Here is a 5,651-nt window from a genome sequence, read left to right on the forward strand (position 1 = left end):
CACCCCTCAGCATCATTTACTCTTTCGAGGAGCCCACTCATGTCACAATGGGGCCCGGGTGATTGACAGCAGCTTCAGACCAATAGGAGAATTGGCGTGATCCTCCAGCCAATGGGAGTGAATTGGGGTGGGTCCAGCAGGCCAACACGTGGCCATGAGCTTTGCAGGCGCAGTGTCACATTGAGGGGGGACCCAGTGAGCGTGAAGGGAGTGGCGGAGACTGCAATGTCTGGGGAAGAAATGGAGCTATTGTTGACTGGGAGGGTTTATAAATGCACAGTTCTAGTCTGCGAGACCTGAATTAGAAATTCCTGGTAAGTTAGAACCAAAAGAACTGCGGATGCTGTAAATCTCACACAGCAAACAAAAGGTACTGGAAAAGCTCAGCAGGTCTGGCAGCATCTGTGAAGAGAAATCAGAGTTAACATTTTGGATCCGTTGACCCTTCCTCAGAACTGATGTTACTGAAAAGAAATGTCGGTTTATATGCGGAAGGTAGGGGTTAAGGAGTAAATGATAGGTGGGGATCGAGTCCAAAGAGATGGGAGCAGTTGGACAAAGGAGTGGATAACGATCTGGCTGGGGGAGGGTGAATAGCTGTTTATGGGGACGGTTAGTGGCTAACCATAGGTAATGTGTAATGGTAGGCTATGTGATAACAAGGCCTAATATGTGGGTTAAGAGGCTAGGACGCTAGGACATTGGAGAGTTCAGGACGTAAAATTATTAAATTTGATACTGAGGATAGAGGTGTGCAGGGTCCCCAAGTAGAAGATGAGGTGTTATTCTTCCAGCTTACGTTAACGTGTGGCACTGGAAAAGCACAGCAGGTCAGGCAGCATCTCAGGAGCAAGAGAATTGCTGTTTTGGGCCTATTCCTTTCATCAGGAATTCAGAGATTGGGGGGTGAGTAAGAGGGATGTGTGGGGTTGGTGGGAAGGGAGCTAGGATGGCAACAGGTAGATATAGGTGGAGGGTAATGGAGAGCGGGTGGAGTGGATAATTGGTCACCGATAGCCACAGGTGAGGTGTTGCAAGACAGGCGCCATTGTTTGAGAAAGGTGATGAGGAAATACCAGGGAACAATACACTGGTGAGTCTGAAGTTTGTGGCAGACAATTTGTTGGAAGGAATTCTGAAGGATAGGTTTATATGTAATTGGAAAGGCATGAAGTGATTAGGGATAGTCAGCATGGCTTTGTACATAAATCACTAACTTGGACTTCAAAAAGACATTCAAAAAGGTTCCACATTTAGCAAGTTAGACACCATGGGATGCAGAGAGAACCAGCTATTTGGAAACAAATTGGCTGGAAGGTTGGAGACGGAAGGTAGTGCTTTTCGGATTGGAGGCCTGTGATGAGCAATATGGTGTAAGGATTGATGCTGGGTCCACTGCTTTTCATCATTTATATCAATGATTTCTATGTTAATATATGGAAATGGCAGAGGATGACGCATTGTATCTGGGTGGAAGATGAGAACTGGGGGATTCTATACTTGCTGCAGTTGGAGAGGTGTGGTTCACTGGCAGAGGTGTGGCAAGTGGTGGAGATACACTGGAGAGTATTGCTGCCCACATGGGAGGGGAAATTGCAGTCCCTGAAATACAGGGCATTTGGATATGTTCTGGAGTGTTCTGCCAACTTGCACCAAGTTCCCTTGGTAAAGATCGGGGCTTTTGGTTATAATGGAAATGTTTGAAGTGAAGGAAGGTTGCTAGCTCATTTAAATTCTCTGAATGGGAGTATCTAGCTGAAACTAGAGAGACGTTGTGACAGGAACCCTCAGACCCATGGTGTGCTCCTCTTATACAATGTGGGAAATAACGGACGCTTCCAGACCTGGAGCTGAGAGTGGAATCACTGTTGAGAATCTGCGATAATGAGAATGTTACGGACAGCACAGTTAGTGAGTTAGTCACACTGCAGGTGAGGGTTACACATGCAGAAAGGGAATATGTGACCATCAGATGAAGTAAAAGGCTCAGAAAGGAAGTGCAGGACTCCCCAATCATCGTTCCCCTTCTCCAACAGATATTGTGCACCGCTGGGATTCTATAAGGAGGGATCAGGTGGAGTGGACTCTCAGGGGAAGTCAGCAACAGCCAGGTTCATGACACCACAGATTGCTCCGCTGCACAGAACTGGAGGAAGGAGAATGGCAGAGCTGCAGTGACAGGGGATGCAGTAGTCAGGGTCAGAGGCAGGCGCGTCTGTGGCCACAGACATGAATCCAGGACAGTGGAATTGAACCTAGGTCCATTTATTGATAAGTGCACAGACCAATAAAGGTCAGTGTCCCAAATGCAACCTTCAGCACTTAATCACCTTGAAGCTCTACTTTCCAGGGCCTGTGCACTTGTTCTGAGCCCTTCAGAGGGATTGAAGGTGATGGGGAGAAAACAGGAACAGGGTTGTGTTGTAGCTCTACAAAATAACCGTCACCCTCCACCCTCCGCTCTCGGTCTTCCCCTTCTGTCTCCTCCCCACCGCAGGGAAAAAACCTTGTGTATTTACCCTATCCATGCCCCTCCTGATTTTATAAACCTCTATAAGGTCACCTATCAGCATCTGATGCTCCTGGGAAAACAGTGTATTCAGCCTCTACTTGTAGCTCAAATCCTCCAAGCCTGGCAATGTGCTTATAATACTATTCTGGCCACTTTCAACTTTCACAATATTATTTTGATAGGAAGGAGAACAGAATTGCACGCAATATTCCAATCGTGACCTAACCAATGTCCTGTAAAGCCGCAATATGACCTCCCAACTCCGATACTCAGTCCTCTGACCAATAGAGGAAAGCATACTAAACCCCTTCTTCGCTATCCTATCTACCTGCGACTCTACTTTCAAGGTGCTATGAATCTGCACTCCAAGGTCTCTTTGTTCAGCAGCACTCCCGAGGACCTCACCATTAAGTGTATACATCTGCTAATATTTGCTTTCCCAAAATGCAGCACCTCACATTTATCTAAATTAAACTCCATCTGCCAGTCCTCAGCACATTCAACCACCTGATCAAGATTCCGTTGTAATCTGAGGTAATCCTCTTCACTGTCTCCCAAAATGCAGCACCTCACATTTATCTAAATTAAACTCCATCTGCCAGTCCTCAGCACATTCAACCATCCGATCAAGATCCTGTTATAATCTGAGGTAATACTCTTCACTGTCCACTACACCTCCAATTTTGGTGTCATCTTACTAACAATACTTCCTATATTCACATTCATATCATTGATATTTTTTATGAAAATTAGTGGATCCAGCACTGATACTTTGTGACACCCCATTAGTCACAGGTCTCCAATCTGAAAAGCAACCTTCCACCACCACCTCTGTCTTCTACCTTTGAGCCAGTTTTGTATCCAAATGGCTAGTTCTCTCTGTATTCCATAAGATCTAAACTTGCTAATCTGTCTCCCACGGGGAACCTTGTTGAACGCCTTACTGAAGTCCATGTAGATCGTTTCCACTGCTTTGCCCTCATGAATCCTCTTTGTTACTTCAAAAAAAAATTGACTCAAGTACATGTGACGTGATTTCTCATACACAAAGCCATTATTCATTTCCAGGACTTAACTCTGTACATTGAGATCTGTGTCACCCAGTTATGAGTGTTAATATTCTGGATAAAGTTCAAGTACATCAGGTTTGTGTTAGTGACTGTGTATTGAGTCTTGTTGATATCACCCTCACAGGTAAGTTCCATTTGAAAGGCAGTCCCTATCTCCCAAACCCCGCTCCCATCTGCTCTGTCTCCATCCCCACCATAGGCAGTAAGTGGGAGGAGCTCATGGAGTTTCCATGTAAGAGAGATTGAGAAATTCTTCCCTTCTTTCCACTAGCCCACCAGGAAATGGTGGTAGTGTCCTTTCCTCTGAACCAGGAGGATCAAGCTCAGAGTTGAGTAACAGCATCTTTGAAAAGGGTGATTGGAAAACATGACCAAGCCACCAGGCCATACTGTCTCCCAGCTGCCCCCGCCTGAGCCTCAACAGAACCTTCCTGTAGTTTCTCTCCTGTCAGACTCTCCCATTGCTCACTTTGTCCAGGGTTCCCTCCTACTGCTGCACTGCTCCTGTCCGTCACTGACCTGTCCATCCCCCAGTGTCCTCCACATTCATTCATTGTTTACAATCTCAAGCCCTGCCCCCTCCACCCTATTGGGCAGCGGCTGCTGTCAATCACCAAGCTTCTGTGTAATCTGGAGCATGTGCTGTAGGAGGGGAGACCAGTGCACGGGCGCAGTGCTGGCCAATTGTTGGTGTATGTGCAGTATGGGTCAGTGCCAGGAGGGAGGCTGTGCGTGTGTGGGATTAATCTGTCATTGGCAGTTTCCTCCCTCTGGGAACAGGACCCAGGGAAATGGCCCCTGCCCTGATATCGTGACAAGTAGTCGGCTATCAGTGGGGGGAGCATTTTGCAGAAAGTTATCAGAACTCGTGTGAATATTCAGGAATGTTATGGAAAACAACACAGATGGGCCTGCAATTAAAGTTCTAATTTGGTTCATCTTAGTTCAATCAGATATGATTTGGTCAGTGTTTGCAGGATGGTTCTCATCAGAGGGTCCGTGTGGGGGAAATAAATAAAATGTTCCAGATTGGGGGAAAAAAATCAGTTTGTTTCTGACCAGGAAGGAAGCCTGCGAGATGGGGGGAGGATTCACCAACATCCAGGAAGCTCCGAGTCAGACTCATTGATTTGATTAGATTAGATTTCCTACACTGTGGAAACAGGCCCTTCAGCCCAACCAGTCCACACCGACCGTCGGATGAGTAACCCACCCAGACCCATTTCCCTCTGACTAATATACCTAACGCTATGGTCAATTTAGCATGGCCAATTCACCTGACCTGCACATCTTTGGATTGTGGGAGGAAACCTTTTTTTGGTTCTTAGTCTGCAGGCAGGAGCTAGGAAGCTGATTTCAAAGAGAAGAGAGAGTGTCTGAGAACTGGGTGTGGAGGAAAAATGGTGAGGAGATTGGTTTGGATTTCAGTTCACAGAAGAGAGCAATTGTGAGACTGAGATTTAAAGCTTTGGGGGAGCAAAGAAACTACAATTTAATACTCTCACTGTCTTATGAATTTCCGTCCTGTGTTAACGGTGGTGACCTGTTTTATCTTTTGTGGGATTCTGAAAGGGCGGATTTGTGGATGAGAAATTCAAATTGAACTTCCTGTTCAGTTTTGATGGTTACTTGATCCGTGCCGATCTGAATATCATTTGGCCTTTTCATGTGGAAGGAAAGGTTCTACACAGAGGGTGGTATGTATATGGACTGAGCTGCCAGTGGAAGTGCTTGAGGTGGGTACATTAACAACATGTAAAAGACATTTGGACAAATACATGGATAGGAAAGGGTCAGAAGCAGATGGGTCAAGTGCAGGGAAATGGGGTTAGTGTGGATGGACATTCTGGTCAGCATGGGCCAGTTTGGGCCAAAGGGCCTGTCTCTGCTGTAGGACTCTGACTCCAAGTATATTTACTATTTCTCCCACTATCTCTGGTAGCACCCTGGGATGTATTCCATCTGAGCGACGAGACTTGTCTACCTTTAGCTCCATTAACTTGCCCAGCTCTAACACTTTCGTGATAATGGTTGTTTCTTGTTCCTCACCTTCCTCAGTTTCCTTATCA

This window comes from Chiloscyllium plagiosum, chromosome 11 (genome assembly GCF_004010195.1).
Source record: "Chiloscyllium plagiosum isolate BGI_BamShark_2017 chromosome 11, ASM401019v2, whole genome shotgun sequence".
Classification (NCBI taxonomy): domain Eukaryota; kingdom Metazoa; phylum Chordata; class Chondrichthyes; order Orectolobiformes; family Hemiscylliidae; genus Chiloscyllium; species Chiloscyllium plagiosum.